The sequence below is a fragment of the Marmota monax genome, unplaced genomic scaffold (genome assembly GCF_021218885.2).
Source record: "Marmota monax isolate L192 unplaced genomic scaffold, Marmota_monax_Labrador192_F-V1.1 WCK01_AAM20220418_F8-fsc00564, whole genome shotgun sequence".
NCBI classification, from domain to species: domain Eukaryota; kingdom Metazoa; phylum Chordata; class Mammalia; order Rodentia; family Sciuridae; genus Marmota; species Marmota monax.
In genome coordinates this window covers 130,450-151,268 of record NW_026692148.1, presented here as the reverse complement: position 1 = coordinate 151,268, position 20,819 = coordinate 130,450, and the positions used below count along the sequence as shown (strand labels likewise).

The 20,819-nt window shown below is 33.2% G+C and overlaps 1 pseudogene; it reads right to left on the bottom strand.

The window, feature by feature from the left end:
• Window positions 1–196: 196 nt before the first annotated feature.
• LOC124076215 (KAT8 regulatory NSL complex subunit 2-like) lies at window positions 197–1,652 on the bottom strand (annotated as a pseudogene).
• Window positions 1,653–20,819: the final 19,167 nt, after the last annotated feature.

Here is a 20,819-nt window from a genome sequence, read left to right as displayed (position 1 = left end):
GTAGAAAAAAACCCACAACTTTTGGACACTATTGGCCCATCCCCCCACCAAGTATGGTTTTGTTTGACTATGGCATTCTATAACCCAGAACAAAAACATTTGATTGCCCCTGTTTAGTGGGAGATGAACAGAGATATTTGTTTGAAAAAGAAAAAAGTGAAATCCATCTAAGCAATGTGGTACCCAAAACAAACTCTCAACTGCTAGTAGTGGATTCTGTTTTTCCATTTGCAGTAGCCAATCCACTTTGAGGCAATGGTGTACAGGATTTCTCAGAATTTTGAGATACCTGGGATCTGTACCTATCTTTAGCCACCTGAATCTGGCCCAAGATATCTGCTGGGCCTTCAGGAATTTATTTGACTGAATGATCTTCAAGGATTAATGAAGGATCAAAAAGCAAGGGTGAAGAAGGGCACAGAACACCATCACCAACAACATCCAAGTTATCACTGAACTCCAGTGGAAAATTCTCTGTGGGCTGAAGCTTAATAGCACTCAAGTACTGATTCATGGGGCCAACTTCCATATCATCTGTCACAGACAGTACCCTGCCCTGCTTACACATTTGAGGAGGCAAATGGAAATGCTATGGATAGCAAGGATCCATAGAGAGGCTTACAAGAAACCGTTTGTTGCAGGATACCTCTTCCGATTTCTGGCAGCATTTCAAGAGAACCTAATTTGCATCCTGACAAATATGGATAAGGCAGTGTCTGGTCATTGAGAGAGACTGATTGGAACAATGTACACTCTCCACATAGTCCAAGTGTCTCTGACTAGAATGAGTGGTATGGGTCTGTTGGGCAGCACCCTCTGTGCAGGCATTCTGCAGTTCCTTCAGATGCTTTTGGAATAGGCTTACACTCATAGCATTGGTGATACATTTCAATCACTCTAAGAGCTCTTATTCTTTGGCCACAAGTCTCTCTGGGTCACTAAGGAGACTACTACCTAGAGCTTCCTATTCCACTTTGTGATTATGTAAGTACCAAGGCTGCTGCTGCTTAAGCACATATGGATGTTGTTTAAACTGATCAATGTATAAAGACTGCATATGAATCAGCAGCTAATGCATAATCAGGGCCACTTCTTCAGCTGTGTAGGCACAAGCATGTTTTAGGAAATCATCTTGATCACTGTTTATGCTATCAGCTTCGGAGTCAGGGTCACCTCTCCATGTCTGATCCACATTAATGGGTTCCTAGTCCCCATTTACTCGAGCTGTCTTCATCTAGTGTTCAGCTGGCTTCACTGAGACTACTTTCTGGAGTCTGAGAGCAGAGCTCATTCTTAGAATATGTGCTCAGCTGATGCAAGGGTGTTCCATAGGCCCTGGATGGTTGTTCTTCATTTGAGCATGAAGTGCTAGGGAATTCCTACGGGCATGTTCACCACAGAAGGAAAGCTTGCCTTTCTTCTCTGGCTTTGAGGAAGCACTGGGCCCTCTTTTTCCATTCTCTGTCTATATATAAGTGCATTGCTTGAAGGGTGTACTTGTCTTCAAGGATACACTTAAAGAAAAACTCCTGTCTCTCCTGATGAGGTTGCAAGCACGGGTGAGGAGTAAATAAACAAGACAGGAGCTCCTGAAACCTGGGCACTAGGATGGTCTTTTCTTGATTAGTTGGCAAGATGTGAATCCGAATCATGTTTGTACCAAAATCTCTGACACAGTGTTCCAACTCAATGTGATTTTAATTGCTATTTCCCTAATAACTAATAATGTTAGACATTTTAATAAATTTATTTGCCATTCATGTATCTTCTCTGGTGAAGAGGCTATTAAGATTCTTTCCATAATTATGCTACGTTGCTTCAGTTTTTACTGGTTGAGCTTCAAAACTTATTTATATATTATAAATTCAATTTCTTTACAGACATTTATAAGTAAAAATACACATATTTTGTTAGGTTTTACCTAAGTAATTCATCTTCTGGATGATGATATAAATGGTATTGTGTTTTTAATTACAAATTCCACTTTTTTATTGTTGAAATTATAGAAAAGTAAATAAAGTTTATGTAAATAAAGTAGCTATGGGGATGAAGAGAAACAGAGAGACTCAAAAAAGAATCTAGAAAACTTATAAACCAATAGAAGAAGGAGATATGGGAGAGTGTTACATTATTCTTCCTGTTTACCTAAAGATACTACAGCAACCAGTATGAAAACTTCAAATGCTTATCTTTGTCTACATATCCAAACTCAGTAAAGTGTTCCAGAGATGGTATAAAAATGAATAAAGGAACATTTATATCATAGGTAAATTAGAAATACAGAAGAGAAAGTATAGTTCCAAACCAGAAGATGGATTTTGCAACTTATTAATGTAGCATTCTGTCTGAAGAAAATATTATTTTATTATCCAAGGAAAAAAAGGTGTTCAGATACACTCTTTCTGTGAAAATATTTGTGTTTTTCTTTTATTATACAGTCTAGTTATCTGAAATTAGATGAGAAGCAAGATCCAGAAAGTTAATTAACACTAGGCTCACGTTTACTGTAACTGATCATTTAGTATTTTTGTCTACATACATTTTCTATTTAATTTTCAGAAGAAACAAAAAAAGGCAGCTTATAAATATTTGCTATGCAAAGAAAAGTGCTGGTGATCTAAATACTAAATTGCTTTTGTCACTCTGACAGGCTTAGCTGAAGCGAGAGATGATGATAATTTGGGACTTATTCCATAGGCTTCTTTAACACTTTTTCTTAGAAATGGCAACAAGTGTTGAATTTGGAATTAATTGTGAAAGTTGGGACAATAATATTTTCTGAATGATTGGATTATGGGAAGGGAGGAAAGAAGAAAGGGAAGAGCTGGTAGACAGGGATAATTCCAAAGTTTTAGCCTAAACAACTGGAAAAATCACATTGCTGTTTCCTGAAATAGGGGAGAGACCCCCTTCTGGGATAGATAGGAAAACAGACTACAGTTGAAGTCATTTTAAGGGTTAGACCTCCAGGTAAAGATAATGAAACTAACAAATGTAAATGGGTGTATATTAGCCTGGATATAAATGTGAGAATCATTCATCTAGACTTGATAATTAAAATCAAGAGATTGGGTGAAAACATGAGGGAAGAGTGAGTATAGATGAAAGCTTTTAATGGAATTCTAAGACTCCAGAATCCAGAGAAAATGAGAATTAGGAAGGGAGTAGCTATAGGGACTGAGGAAGAGGAGCCAGTGAAGGGGGAGAAGAAATAGTGGTATCCATAGAAGTGATGTGAAGATATGACCCAAAAGGAAAAAAGTAGTCAGATGTGGCCAACTTTTCAGATAGATTATGTCAAGTAAAATTGAGAAATGGTCTTAGAATTTGGCAATAAGGAAATCGTTTGATGACCTTAACAAAACCTGGTCAGAGAAAATCCTTTCGTAAAACAAGAAAGTTTAAAACCATTCACTTAAAAAGATCTCAGTTCTTCTCTAAATTTGCAATTCTAAGATAGGTGAAGCCTTTCAGTTTTAAGTAAAATTTAAGCATATTTATCTCTACTATTAAAACTAGATATTTTACTTATTAAATGATGTCAACTCCTTTATTTGTCAACATTTAATTATCTGAATGCCAAGAAAAGTTTTAATATTCTTCTTCTTCATGTTCTTTGTGTTTTTCTTCATGTTCTTTGTGTCGTTGATTTTTATAGGGCAAAAAGAGCATGGTCTATATAGAAAGATTTAGGTTCAGACCAAACTTCACCAATTATTAATTGTACCATTGTTTGCACGGAGCTTTATTTATTCTACTCTATTTCCTTCTTGGGAAAGTTATAGACAATAACTATTTTATATAGTTATTAAATAGATACAATGAGAGAACATACATGAAGCTTCTAATCAAATCTTCAGAAAATAATAAAATAATATAGTAAATATGAGCTGAGATTATAAGTCAAAGAGATCTAAGTTTCATCCCAGAGTTTACATACATTATATGTGAAAATCAGGACAACCTTCTTGACTCTCTTAAACCTTTGTTAGATTTAAAAAATTGATGTGATCAAATTGCCTATCCTATAGGGTAACTAGAGTTAAATTAGATATTTCATGCAAAGTTCTTACTGGTCTTAGACATTGAGTGTTCCATGAATGGTAGCTAATATACTTATGGTTGTATTCATAGTTGCTATTATAGTTATTCCAAGAATAAAACTTAGTCTTAGTTCTTAGAGTCTGAGCTTCTAATCATACTTTATGTCTAGTATAATTTATAGTGTTTGTATATCTTTTGATGCATGTTTTTTCTTTATTATTATTATTATTATTATTATTATTATTTTATTCTTCCATTAGTAATATTGAAAATTTTGCATGGTTTGCTAGAAGCTAGTTGGTCATTTTTAAGTTATACTAGTAGTCAGTGGATAGAATCAGAGGAAGAATTATATATGATAGGATTCTTTAGAAGTTACATGAATGAATCAAAAATGGCTTTTAGCCAGTTTGTCTAAAACTATGCTTAAGTATACCTGAAAACCTCTACAAATAAGGAAGGTGTGCTTTTAATTGCTGGAAAATTAAAGATGAAAACAAAGGATAGTTTCAATCAATAAATAAACAATATATTTTACATAAAAATCATGAAATATCTTTGATGACAAAAACTTAGACTTTTTTTTCTTCAAAAAGACCATAGGAATCATCTCAGTTCTTAATTTTATTGATGAGAGAATACAAAATTTATGAGTGATTTAATGTCTTGTCCAGGGTTAAGCACTGGAAGGAATAATTTTCACACTCGAGTTGAAATATTTTTCCATTAAAACACACTTATTCCCAGACAATTATTGTTATAAATACAAATGAAAGAAAATATTGAATAAAAGAAATGTTGAAATGACACAGTGAAACAGTGCAAGTAATATGAAATTTGAGGACATTGATTTATATTGTATGGTGTTATATTTTTCTCTAATAAGTTAAAAATCTAGAAGAGTTCTTTTGTTTAAAACTAAAAGCAACTAATTTTTAAATTTACTTAGACATTTATTTGATTTACTTAGACATTTTTTACTTACGTTGACTTTTATAGCCTTTTACTTTTATCTTTTATTGGTTTTATTTGTTAGATACATGACAGCAGTGGAATGCATTACAATTCTTATTACACATATAGAGCACAGTTATTCATATCTCTATATAAAGTATGTTCATGCCAATTCATGCCTTTATACATGTACCTTTTTTGCATCACAATTCTTAATACACATATATACCATAATTTTTCATATCTCTCTATATAAAGTATGTTGACACCCAATTCAAGTCTTCATACATGTACTTTGTATAATGATGTCCATCACATTCCACAATCTTTACTAATCCCCTGCCCCCTGCCTTTCTCTCCCACCCCTCTTCCCTATCTAGAATTCATTTAATCCTTCCATTCTCTCCCTCCTTTCCCCACTCTCTATCAGAGAAAGCATTCAGCATTTGTTTTTTTTTTGGAATTGGCCAACTTCACTTAGCATTGTCTTCTCCAACACCATCCATTTATCTTCAAATGCCATGTTTTGTTCTTTTTTAATGCTGAGTAAAATTCCATTATATATATATATATATATATATATATATATATATATATATATGTATATTTTATCCATTCATCCACTGAAGGACATCTAGGTTGGCTCCACAGTTTAGCTATTGTAAATTGTGTCACACTGATGTGGCTGTGTCCTTATAGTATGTTGTTTTTTTTAAGTCCTTTGAGTAGAGTCCGAAGAGAGGAATAGGTGGGCCAAATGGTGGTTCCATCCCCAGATTTCCAAGGAATCTCCATACTGCTTTCCATATTGGCTGGACCAATTTGCAGTCCCACTAGCAATATTATGAGTGTGCCTTTTCCCCCATATCCTCACCAGCATTTCTTGTTGTTTCTCTTCATTATAGCTGCCATTCTGACTGGAAAGAGATGATATCTTAGAGTAGGTTTTTATTTTAAAAACAACTAATTTTTATTGGAGAAATTAATGGAAGAAATATTTGGGGAATAATTTTAAAAGTAAAATATTCTAGATGGAGATTTATGTCAGATTTTCTATAATCAAGTGGTATTAAATACATATATGTGAAATTCTTCCTAAATATAGAACTAAATAGGAAAACAGTTTTAATAATTATATTTTGACAAAATAAAATGCTATCATGAAATATATGCATTTTATGAAGCTAACTCTTATTGTAAAAACTTTGGTAAACTGGAAAAGGTTAATTTGACAACTTTTAAAGTTTATTTAAATGATTAAAAAATCAGAAAGTTATTTGCTATAACTTGTAATCTTATGTCATCAAGTAAACTTTTGCATAAACTCAGGAAAATCATTATATTTTGTGTCTGTGATAAATTTTTAACAAGTTACTCTCTCTCTCTCTCTCTCTCTCTCTCTCTCTCTCTCTCTCTCTCTCCATATATATATTCTGTGTTATATTGCAGCATAGAGTTTATAATAATATCATCCACCAACATTTTCATCTATTTCAAGTTAACTAAGAATTATTTTATTCAAAAGAACTATAAATAGGAACCTCTTTAGTAGATGTTTATATTGTTTATCTTCATGACATGAAACCCTGAAATAATTATGTCTTGTCCCCAGATTGTTAATTTTGTTTCTTTGACATGTCTTGTGGAGCTATATTCATGGGGGCAGCCAGGCACAATACATGGCAGCACATTATTCTGGTTCTTAGTATTCTTTAAAACAACTAATGAATTGAAAAGGGCCAAACAAAGCTTCATACTGTCAAACTGATTTTCTTTCTGGAGGTAAATATCAAGACTTTTAAAAGACATTAAATTTTAAATTTTACTATATGACTAATTTTCTAATTCCTCTGGTAATTATTTCCCATCACACTATAATTTGTTATGCTAAATCATTAATAAACTATAATTTTCTTTTTTTCTTTTTTATCTCACTTGAATTTAAAAGTATTTTTTAATCATGCCTTGACTACTACTAGCCAGATATTTAAACTGTTTATGTGGTTTTCACTGCAGGATCCCTGTGACAGACATAGCAGCATAAAAAAGCAGTTATCTTCTATCTTCCCTATGCAGTAAATGAAATAGCACACATAAAACTTTTAGTACACATAAAAGATTATTTGGTTTAATTTCCCCTTTTTTCTTCCATCTTTATCATTGAGAATTTTACTAGGTTGCAGATAGTATGCATAAATACATATTTGTTGTTTTTTTTTCCTTTACAACCAAACAAGATATAGATGAACAGAAAAAAGTTCCATATACTCATCAGAATTATAAAATACTATGTGGGTAGATATAGTATACACACACAATGGAATATTATTCATCAATAAAGAAGAACAAAATCTTGTCATTTGCAGGAAATGTGGCCCCAACTATCAACGACACTGTTATTTTTTTAAATATATATTTTTAGATGTTGATGGACTTTTATTTTATTCATTTATTCATATGAAGTGCTAAGAATTAAACCTAGTGCCTCACACATGCTTGGCAAGCACTCTACCACTGAGCCACAATCCCAGCCCAATCGTAGTATTACTGAAGTATTTGGAATGTTTAAATTTTCCAGAGTAAGATTTGTTGAACCCTTCTAATCATGTACTTTACAGTATAATGAAAAAGATATTGTTTGAAGACTGAACTTTGGAAATGAAGTTTGAGGAGACATTCTAAATGTCCAGTTTATCCTCTGGGAAGCTAAATGTTGTGTTTCTGATATTCATCTAGAAAACTTTACCATATTTTTTCTCTGTATAATTTCTCAAAATTTTATTTTTTTCCAGTCTTAATTACCTTACTTGAATGCACACACAGAATTAGGCATATCAGCAGCTGATGCCTTGTTTGCATGACCTGTGCACATAGGATATCAAAATTGAGAAAATTCCATGATGAGACTCAAAAGAATAAATCTAAAATTTAAATGGAAGCAAAGAAGACCAAGAATAGCCAGCCAAAATAATTCTGATCAAAAGGAGTGAGGCTAGAGACATCATAATACCTGATTTCAAACAGTACTTAAAGCAGTATGGTAATGGCATAAAACAGAAGTGTAGATCAATGGAATAGAGAGCATAGGAAAAAAAAAGCTACACAACTATAGCCATCTTATTCTTAACAGAAGTACCAAAAACATACACTGGTAAAAAATCAGCCTGAATATAGGGGATTGAAACTAGATCCCTCTCAAAAACAACTCAAAATGTATCAAAGACCTAAATGTTAAGTCCCAGAACTTTGAAATTGCTCAAAGAAAACATAAGAAAATTCCTTCAAGACATAAGCAAAGCAACAGCTTCCTGAATATGACTTTAATAACTTACTGGTGTAGTGACCAATGCCTGTAATCCCAGCAATTTCTTGTTCCTTTAGTCACTAACAAAACTAACCAAAGTGATGCATTCCCCAATTCTTGTAACACACATACACACACACACACACACTAAGGGCAAGCCTCTGATCTTGTTCCTCTGTGAGACACAGATTTGGGCTTGTCTACAGTCATCCTAATAAGATAGTGTTTTGTTTTTGTTGGTGTCTTTATTGTTCTAATCAGTTATATATGACAGCAGAATCTTCGATTCACTGTACACAAATGGATCACACTTGTTCACTTCTCTGGTTATACACAAAGTAGGGTCACACAATTCGTGCAATACAGTTATCTCATACTAGATAAAGGCACCCAAAACATACATTGGAGAAAAGATAGTCTCTTCAACAAATGGTACTGAAAAAAACTGGAAATCCATATGTAGCAAAATGAAATTAAACCCCTATCTCTCACCATGAACAAAACTCAACTCAAAATGGACCAATGATGTTAGTTTTATAGGACACTTTTCTGTCTTTCCTTGATAATACCAAGCTGTTAAAGATTTCTCATTGCTGGCTTACTGTTCTTTAGTTTTCAACACTGCCCTTAGGCATGAATTGCTCTATATTATCATGTAATCAAATTATGACTTTGAAGGGACAATTTCCTAACACAAAACTTGAAAGTTGCTCTGGCCTCAGGAGGACTCTTCTCCTCTTATTCCTTGGTTCTCTGAGTTGTCCTTAAAAAGCTCAAGTGGGCGACAATATAAAAACGTTTAGAGATGAAATGATTGAGTCATGATATCCTTAATCTAATCAGTGAATTAATCTACTGGTATGGATTAACTAGGTGGTAACTGTAAGGGTAACAGTAGGGTCATTGGGGGTGTGCCTTTGGGGTTTATATTTTGTTGCTGTCAAGTGGAGCTGTCTCTGCATCCTGATGGCCTTGTCTTGAGCTAATTTCCTCTTCCACACCCTGCTGAGATGATGTTTTGCATATTTGGTTTTAAGAGTAATGGAGTGGCAATCTATGGACTGACACCTCTGAAACCATGAGCACCAAATAAACTTTTCCATCTCTAAAATTATTCATATTAGTTCTTTTGATCTCAACAATAACAACAACAACAACAAAAAGTTGAATAAAAGTCCTCCTCATAACTTTTCTTTTCTTGATATGTTAATTTCTTTCTTCCCTGCAGTGGAGGAGAGACCATTCAGTCAGAACATGTTCTTTTTTTTTGCCATTTAACCTCGAACATCTAAAGTGTCTACCACCTGGCAAGAATAGTTTATAAAACAATTGTAACAAAGGATAAAGCCTCAGGAAAGACATTTTCAGGTATAGTAAGAAAAATACTTCTATTAGATGCAGGGTCTCTGGTTTAATTCCAAGGTCTCTGACCAACATTGTGTTGAGTTTTTGCATGATGAGAGATAGGGGTTTAATTTCATTTTGTTACATATGGATTTCCAGTTTTCCCAACACTATTTGTTGAAGAGACTGTCTTTATTCCAGTGTATGTTTTTGGTGATTTTGTCAAATATAAGATAACTGTAATTATGTTGGTTAGTCTTTGGGTTCTCTATTCTGTACCATTAGTCTAAAAGTATATTTTGGTGCCATCACCATACTGTTTTTGTTATTATAGATCTGTAGTGTAGTTTAAGGTCTGGTATAGTGATACCAAATGCTTTATTCTTCCTGCTAAGAATTGCTTTAGCTATTCTGAGACTCTTATTTTTCCAGATGAATTTCACGACTGCCTTTTCTATTTCTATGAGGAATGTCATTGGGATTTTGATTGGAATTGCATTTAATATGTATAATTCTTTTGGCAGTGTGGTCATTTTGACAATATTAATTTTGCCTATCCAAGAACAGATTTGATATTTTCATCTTCTGAAGTCTTCTTTGTAATGTCTTTCTTTAGCATTCTGTAGTTTTCATTGTAGAGGTCTTTCACCTCTTTTTTTAAAAATTCTGAAGCGTATTTTTAATACTGTAAATGGGATAATATTCCTTGTTTCCCTTTTAGATGATTTGTCACTGATATACAGAAATGCCTTTGATTTTGGGGTGTTGATTTTGTATCCTGCTACCTTGATGAATTCATTTACTAGTTCTAGAAGTTTTATGGTGAAATTTTATGGGTCTTCTATGTATAGAATCCTATTGTTGGCAAATACTTCTAATTTGAGTTCTTCTTTTTCCCATATGTATATCTTTAATTTCTTTAATTTCATTGCTTCAACAGTGTTTCAAGAACTTTAAGATTCCTATAACACAAGAATTTAAAAAAAGACAATAAATAGGATGAATTCAAACTAAAAAGCTTCTTCTCAGCAAAAGAAACAATCAGTAAGGATAATTTGACAGCCTATAGCTTGGGAGAAAATTTTTACCAATTGCACATCAGATAGAGCACTAATCTTTAGGGTATATAAAAAACTCAAAAAACTAAACACCAAAAAAAAAAAAAAGAAAAGAAATGATAAGAAAATAAAAATAAATAACACAATCAATGGGCCAAGGAACTAAACAGACACTTCTCAGAAGAGGATACACAATCAATCAACAAATATAAAAAATTTTGTTTTCAACATCTCCAACATTTAGAGAAATGCAAATCAAAATTACTCTAATATTTCATCTCATTCTAGTCAGCATGGCAGCTATTAAGAATACAAACAACAATATATGTTGGCAAGGATGTGGAGAAAAAGGCACACTCATACATTGCTGGTGGGACTGCAAATTGGTGCAGCTAATATGGAAAGCAGTATGGAGAATCATTGGAAAACTGGGAATGGAACCACCGTTTGACCCAGCTATTCCTCTCCTTGGTCTATACTCAAAGGACTTAAAAAAAAAAAGCATACTACAGGGACAGAGCCACATCAATGCTTATAGCAGCACAATTCACAAGAGCTAAATTGTGGAGCCAACTAAGAAGTCTTTCAGTGGATGAACAGATTAAAAAATGTGATATGTACATATAGATATAGATATACAAACACAATGGAATTTTACTCAGCAATAAAAGAAAACAAAATCATGGCATTTGCAGATAAGTGGATGACATTACAGAAGATAATCCTAAGTGAAATTAGTCAGTCCCCCCAAAAAAAATCAAACGTTTTCTCTGATATAAGGAGGCTGACTCATAGTGGGGTAGGGAGGTGGAACATGGGAGGAATAGATAAATTCTACATAGAACAGAAGGGTGGGAGGGTAAGGGAGGGGGCAGGAGATTTATAAGGATGATGGAATGTGTTAGATATCATTATCCAAAATACATGTATAAAGACATGAATTGGTGTCAACATACTTTATATACAACCAGAGATATGAAAAATTGTGCTGTATATGTGTAATAAGTATTGCAATGCATTCTGCTATCATTTATTTAAAAAAATCAATAAAAAAGAGATGATTCTTTCTTGCCTAAGAAAGTGTGATATGCTGAGCCTATGTGAATCCCTTTCTGGTTACTGATAGTTTGAAGTTGGTCAGAATCCAACCTAATACTTAGATGTATTAGCAAAATAAATAAATAAACGAATACATTTTTCTAGTTGTACACATTGTTAGTGATTTCACTAGCTGTGTTTTTTTTTTTTAAAAATAAGATTCCAGAAAAAGAGGGGAGGTGAACTCTTAACTTTTATGATAATAAATGGATTATTTTAATTATATCAACTGCTTGTTTTAAACTCTACAAGAAACTAATTTTACAAGAATTTTTACAGTGACAATTATGTTATTTGGATCATGGAATGTGGCATATAAAATGGTTTTAAAGGATACTAATACTTAGAGAGTTGATCGTAAGGTAACAGTGCATAAAAAAATCAAAGCCTTGGGATGGGGTTGTCACTCAGTGGTAGAGTGCTCGTCTAGCATGCATATGGCACTGGGTTTGATCCTCAGCACCGCATGAAGTAAAATAAAGATATTGTGTCCACCAAAACCTAAAAAATAAATTTAAAAAATCCATGTGTTTCATTATTTATAAATAATCTAGGAAAACAGTAAATGACTCAGGAGTTTGGAAAATAGAAACATGATCTAAAATAGTTCTTCAACACTGTGGGAAACTCAAATTTGAGTTTGATGACCTGTCATCTTTAAGGAGATGGGGAAACAGCTTAGGATGGAATTAAGTATACTTATTTAGTAGGAAATGAGAAAGTTACTGTGGCTATATCAGAGGACATTTGGAGGAAGTACAGGAAAAATTACATTGGCTATGTAGAGATAGGTCTTGTTGTAGAGGTAAAAGATTGAAGAACATAGAAGTCCTGTTAACTATATTTCAGTTTTTACAAAACATTTTTGTGGAGTCAGAAAAAATTATAAAAGTGAATCTACATGTTTGATACTATGTGATATTAACATGTCTTTGTTTTTAATTGATGCAAAAGTTCTCTATTAAATAGGTTGATAAAGTATGTGCATATTTTTGCATGTTTTTCCAAGCATGTGTGTTTGCATGTGAGGGATGGAGTCCTCATTTATCACAATAAAATATGCAACTATGCACCTAATTAGGCATGAGGCAAGCAAAGATTGGATACAGTGAGCTTTGTCTCACTTTGCTCTGGAGATAATTTTTTCTTCTGTACTAATCAGTGGTGACATGTCACATCACTGTGAGTGACAATTACAGACCGTTTATTAGTTGATGTGATTGCACAACCAAGGAGATTGATTAGTGGATTGGTGTTTTCTTAGAAACTGAGCTCTTCCTAGCCAATTCTCTTCTGAAAGTATTGCTGATATTATCAAATATGTATTTAGTATAATTCAGGTAAAACATCTTTACTTGGCAAAACAAGTAATGAATGCTTAGAAATTTATGCTGAGAAGAAAATCCAGTCTATGTCTTTGAATTGTATCATTATCCTTCCTGAAAGCTGTGCTGTTTTGGGAGTACTTTGCCAACTTCAATTCGTGCAACAGTGCTTGTCATGTTGAGAATCAAGTGTTACATTTTGATTATGCATGGAAAATACAATAAATGGACAAGTATTTTGCTGAAGAGAGCCTACTTAGTTAAAATCTTAATGTTGTACTCTAACTTTATTCCAAATTTTGTACTTCAAATCACAAGTATCTTTAAACAAATTGTAGTTCATCTATTCCTTTTACATGTCAGTGAATTGTCTCTAGCCTGGGAACAGAAGTTCTCAAACTCCAGCCGGGTAGAATCATCTGAAGGCTTGTGAAAAAAATAGAGTCCTGGGTCCTACTTCCAGGATATCTCCTTCATTTGCATTTCTCAAAATTCCCAGGTGATGTTGATATTGAAGTGAAACTGCTGCTCAGGAGACCAAGAACCTCCAAATCCTATCCAAAAGAGTAACATTTAATTGGCCATGTTTTGTTTCCCAGATATCCATGTCCTGGATATTTCCCCAGAAGCTCCCCTAGACCCAAATTCTGCATAATTGTACCTTAAAATTTTCTCATTTGTTGCTTTGATTTTTCTAGTCAAGGCCTCATGGTCAATTTCTGAATTCAAACAGCAATTGCTCTCCCTAAATGATGCTTCCAATGTCATTTTCTTCAGTTAGTTGTATGATTGTGCAGTATCCAGTCACTGATGCAATCACACCTTGCCTAAGTTCTTGCTGGCAGTATTTATAGAACAATTCTAATTGTAACTTTAATCAATGAATCAGCTTGATCTTTTTTTTAACAGAGGATAGGAGGGAGGGAGGGAGGGAGAGAGAGAGAGAGAGAGAGAGAGAGAGAGAGAGAGAGAGAGAACCACTGTCAAAATGGAGATACATTAATTATTCTAATGAAATTATAGTTATTTTGACCAAATTCATCATCGAGTTGACTCCTGAGATATTTATTATAATCCAAATTGCCCTTGAACATTCCAAAAGAAAATTACTAAAAAACTGTCCTCTACCAGGTAGAAAAACTAAAGACTAAAATGTAAAATATTATTCTCATCTAAACCATGGATATTATTCACCTATAAGTATTCAAAAGTATTTGTTTAAGATCCACTCTGTGCCAAACCCTCGCAGAGGTGAAGTAGATGCAAAGTGTACATCTGTGGAGTTCATATTTGTATGGGGGAAAACATGATAAACAGGAAAGCAGAGGAGCAAACCAGGTAACTTTGTTGTGCTTGGGTCCTCTGAAGGAAGTAAAGCAGGAAGACACAATATGGTGTAACTTTGTGTCACCATTCTAACTTAGGTAGAATAATATGTGCAGATCTCTTGGGGGAAGTGGCATTTTGATTGAGACCTCATCAATGAGAAGCAGTCATCCATCTCTATCTCAGTGCTAAAGGTCAGGTCAAGATTTGCAGGATAGTAGAAGATAAGCTTTCAGAAAGAGAAAATAGGCAACTGTAAACATTTTGAACTGTAAATACTTGGGAACCTGTTGACCACAGAAAGGAGATTGATTTTATTCTGAATACACTCGAGAATCTTGGGGAGGTGACATGATCTGCTTTAATGCTTTCTATTTTTTTTAATTATACATAACAGTAGAAAGAATTTTTGCAGATTATACATACATAGAGAATAACTTATTCTATTTAGGATCCCACTCTTGTGGTTGTACATAATGTGGAGTTGTGCTGGTTGTGTATACAAATACAAGACTAGGAAAGTTATGATAGATTAATTCTACTGTCTTCTCTATTTCCCTCCCCACTACTCTTCCCTTCCTTTCCCTTTCTAATCTGATGAATTTCTGTTATTATCTTCCTCAAAAATTAGATAGAAAATTCAGTCTTTGGTTTTTTGGAGATTCACTTATTTCACTTAGAATGATATTTTTCAGTTCCAACCATTTACTGCTAAATTCCATAATTTCATTCTTCTTCATGGCTGCATAATAGCACATTGAATGAATGGATATATATATATATATATATATATATATATATATATATATATATATATCCATATCATATTTTCTTTATCCATTCATCCATTGAAGTATACACCTAGGTTGTTTCCATAATTTGGCTATTATGAGTTGAGCTGCTATAAACATTGATGTGGCTGTGTCAATGTGGTATGATATTTTTAAGTCCTTTGGGTATAGACCAAGCAGTGGGATAACTGAATCAATTGGTGGTTCCATTCCAAGTATTCTACGAAATCTCCATACTGATTTCCAGAATGGTTGCACCAGTTTGCAGTCCTGCCAACAATGTAGGAGAGTACCTTTTTCCCCACATCCTCACCAACATTTCTTGTTGCTTTTATGCTTATTTATTCATTTATTTATTTATGACTGAGGAATGCATTACAATTCCTATTACACATATAGAGCACAATGTTTTATATATCTGGTTGTATACACAGTATATTCACACCAATTCATGTCTTTATACATGTACTTTGGATAATAATGATCATCACATTACACCATCATTTATAATTCTGATGAGAGGTATGGTATTTCAGTGTAGTTTTAATTTGAATTTCTCTAATTGCTAGAGATTTTGAACATTTTTTCATTTTCTTAATATTTATTTTTTAGTTTTTGGCAGACACAACATCTTTGTTTGTATGTAGTGCTGAGGATCGAACCTGGGCCACACGCATGCCAGGCGAGCGTGCTACCACTTGAGCCACATCCTCAGCCTATATTTTTGACAATTAATATTTCTTTTTGTAGGAAATGACATGATTTGCTTTATATGGGTGAGAATACAGACATATTCTTGGGGATGAATTTAGAAAACTTCCTTAAAAGGGGGGTTTTAGTCAGCACAGTAATTCTGATGTATCCTCAAGTAATTCTGATGTATCCTCTATAATAGAACACTTCCCGAGTGAATTACATAAATAATCCATGCTTTCCTTCTAGGGATATGACACCTAACACAGGGAATGAATGGGAAAATTGACTTTGATTCCTAGATATCCGGTGTGAGCATTTATCTGACTTTATAGTTCCATGAACTGAGATGGAAATTTGGAGAAATTTCCTAGGAGATGTACATTGGGAGAAATCAAGCATTCTCTTTTCAACTTGGTTAGATTTGAAGTACTGTTTAGATGTCCAAGTAGGGATGTAAAGAATGTAATCAGATACATATGTATCACAATTGTTGCATAAGGCCAGACCTGGAGAAGTAAATTTTAGAGCTTTCACCATATGGAAAATAAAGCCTAAGAAGGGATCCCAGAGAGATGAGGTGTGTTGTGAGTCTTCTCTTTTGTGTATGTACTCAGAACTGTACAAAGTAAGTTCACATGACTTCTTTTTCTAGATTTTGAAAAATAATCCTATTGGTTTCCAAAACACAAATATAATACAAAACAGACCAAATAATAGCCAAATTAACTGCTAACATGACTATTTGTTCTAGGTCTATGTAAATGGTTAAAAAGATTATTGTAATTATTCATCAAAAAATTCAAGATTGATTTAGCTTTAAAAATGTATGAAGAGGGATGGGGATGTGGCACAAGTGGTAGCACGCTTGCCTGGCATGTGCAGGGTGCTGGGTTCAATTCTCAGCACCACATAAAAAAATAAAAGAAAGATGTTGTGTCCACAAAAATCTAAAAAAAAAAAAAAATTCTCTCTCTCCCTCTCTCTCAATTTTTTTCTTACCTTTTTTACCTGCTACAAAGAGCAGGTTTCTTATGGAAAGTTACATTTTACATATGTATATTTGGATGCCGGAAGTGTATAAATTGTGAGATCATAGGAAGGCAGGTCTTAGACCTGCATTGAAGCTGAGAAAGACAAAGAGCCAAATTGATGGTGTCCTGGAAATGACAATTTTTTCACAAATATAATATATATATATTATATTATAATTATTATTATATTTATATTTATTATTATATAATATATATATATATTATATTATATTATATTTTTTCATTACATTATGTGATTTTGGGACTTCTAATTATCTTCCATTGATTTGTCTATATATTCATGTTCAAATATCTTATGTGGAAACTTATAGTATAATATTTGGTACACTCTACAACTTATTTATGATTCATTTTCTTATTTTTTAAAAGGCAGCAGTAGTAGTATGTGCCTTAGAGATGTTAGAAAAAAGAAATAATATAATGCTTAAAGAATTCATCATAATATCTGACCCATTCTAAATTCTTAAAAATGATATATATTATTAACAATATGTACTATTAGTAATAATATCAGAAATAACATTTTCTTCCTGCTGCCAAAATTTTAATTGTACTTTATGGTTTGTTTCAGTGCATACCTGTTTGTGTGTGTATGTGTTTTTTTAGGATTTGTTGTTGTGTTGTTGACAAATTCATGCAGTTTAAACTCATGTAGTCTGGAAAAAACTCCCTCAATCTTTTCTAATTAGGAGAATTAGTACTGCCCATCAGGAATCTTTACTTTAGATAGTAGTATGCTTCCTATTTTATTTTTATTTTTACTTTATCTTTACTCTAGATAGTAGTTGCTGTTGCCATGTGCCCTAAGTCATTCCTGTGCAGTTAATTGTGTGTTTTGATTCCCTCTTGAAAATCAGCTAGAACTTCTCTCCTCTGTAGAAAAAAAAAAAAAGAGTCAGTCAAAGGCTGACTCCCTGCTCATACCATTTTCACAACCATGCCCAAAGTGGATACAATTGGCCAGTTTTAGTCTTTTGTTCTCCAACTCTATGGGGAAAACTTCAGTCATCACCAAGGATGAGCATGGTGTTCCTCTCTGAGCAGCTGAAATTAAATCCAACAACTGTGAAGTTTTTGTACACCCAAATAGGGTACTGGAAAGATAAGATACAAAAATTCACAGGCTGTTTTGCATCTTCTGTACCTGTTCTCAAAAGAGAGTCTCAACTCTATTTTTTTCCCTAATCAGTGACAACTGATATGCCCCTCACAGCAGAGCTTATAAAAAGTAGCTTTTATATCTTGATTATTGAAGGAGCTAAATGGATACAGACTTTGTATATATCAGCCAGTAAACTGAACTTCTGATTTCAGGGTTCACATTTAGTTTGTTTAGTAGAGACATTACATGGGCTTTTCAAGACAAGAGAAATATCTTTATAAAACACCACACCACTACCCTGGGTCATTAGCAAACTAAAGATTATAGTACTTAGATAGTTGTTGGGACTTGATTCTTTTGACTCTTCAGTTTTGAATGGCAAGGATTACATTTCACCATCTTGAATTAAGGTCTGCTAAGTATGAGATGTATTTCTGCCTTTCTCCTGTACCCGATGACAACATCTCTAACATCATGTGCCCAATGGCAGAAATTGAAGGAATATTTTCCATGGAAGTGAAGTAATCAGACAGTCAAAATTTGGAATCCTAGTTCTTTGGAAGTAAAGTTAATTAATCTGAAAGCAGATCATTTGTGTATAAGAATTTCAAGAAAATTATAATCAGTTCAGCAAACAGCTTTAGATTTTCAGAAACATTTCTCAAAAATAAGCATTAAAATCTTCCCACATCCTTCTTCTAACCCCATATTTTTATCAAGTTTATTACAACTAATTGTTAAATATGCTTTCTCATTGCTTGATCATGTGGTTGAGGGGGAGAATAATTGATTGTTAGCTCTTCCTGCACAGTGACATTCTGCTTTATATACATTCTCAATTGGGAATTACTCTTTGGTCTTAATGAGCCTATGAATAAGGTGTGGAGTTGACACATCTTCAACCAACATGATTAATAATGTTTTCTTGAAAGTTTTTTTCCATCTTCTTCTATTTTTTAGAAAATACCCACCTACTTGACCTCTGGCTGGAACTCACCTTCAAGCACATGCATATTTATAGTGATTTTGACAAAAGAACTAGAATAAAAGTAGTTCCACAAATGGGACTTATGTATATATTTTGAGTTCAATTATTTTTCAAAAGTTAGAAAATGTAGAATAACTTCTAGGGTCAGATATTATTTTATATTTTTTAATTCATTATATCCAAATTACTGTTCTGCAAGGTTTGGTCAGACCAATTAATGACTGCCTTAATTGTGTATATTTTTTTTTTCTTTTTCTTCTTAACAAAAAATTGGTGCTTTATATCTCCATTAGTAACTCATTTTTCCTCCCTATGAATCTAGAAATAAATGAAAAATAAATTAAATAAGGCTTGTATTATCATTTTTAAACTGCTAAGAAGGAATGGTCCAGAAATAAATGATTAAAAGGATACATTTAGAATCTCCCAATGTCTTAAGAGTCAATACTTGAGTTTTGACTAAAAGCAAAGTGATTCTTCCCCAAATATTCACAATAGATTAGGGATGGAATTTGAAACATATTACTACATATCTAGCTCTTCAAAGAGTATGGTGCCCTTTTCTTCTTTTTATATATCTTGTTTTTACAATACTTTTGATGTGTATTCAATTTCAGTTAAATTTATTAAGTATTATACATATTTTCTTAAAATTACTTAAATCCCATTGCAGAAAATATTATATTTACCATAATGTGGCCCATTTATAAGGCAACATAATTCCCAGGGAGACCAGGCACTTTTATTTGCAGGAACTTGGGACATAACTTGAACACTCCTGTAAGTCACAACTTCCTCAGTCATTTTTTTTGTACCATGTTTGAAATCCTGGACTACAGAATGATATTTGGTTAAAAATATGCTCACTGAGTTCTTATTATTGTTTTAAATTGGCTTATTGAATTCACTATTCCCTACACATAAAAATTTCCTTGGCCTTGTAGCTTGTTTCTCTTTTCCAAGTGAACAGCAAGATGAGATAAGAGGGAACCTGAAAATGGACAATGTCAAATTTGATAAATGGGCCAAGGAACTTAGCAGACACTTCTCAGAAGATGATATGCAATCAATCAACAAATACATGAAAAAATGCTCAACATCTCTAACAATTAGAGAAATGAAAAAAAAATCTACTCTAAAGTTTCATCTCACTCCAGTCAGAATGGTAGCTATTAATAATACAAACAACAGGGCTGGGGTTGTAGCTCAGTGGTAGAGTGCTTGCCTAGCACATGTGAGGCCCTGGGTTCAAACCTTAGCACCACATAAAAATAAATAAATGAAATATGGTGCCCAACTACAACTAAAAAATAAATATTTAAAAAGAGAATACAAACAACAATAAGGGTTGGTGAGAATGTGAGGGAAAAGGCTCACTCATACATAGCTGGTGGGATTGCAAATTGGTGCAGCCAATATTGAAAGCAGTATGGAAATTTCTTGGAAAGCTTGGAATGGAACCACCATTTGACCCAGCTATCCTACTCCTTGCACTATACCCAAAAGACATAAAAACAGCATACTACAGGACAACAGCCACATCAATGTTTATAGCAGCATAATTCACAATAGCTAAACTATGGAACCAATCTATATTCCCTTCAGTAGATGAATGGATAAAGAAAATGTGGTATATATACATAATACAATATTACTCAGCAAAAAAAAGAGAAAATTAAATAATGGCATTTGCAGGTATATGGAAGAAACTGGAGAATATAATGCTAAATTAAGTTA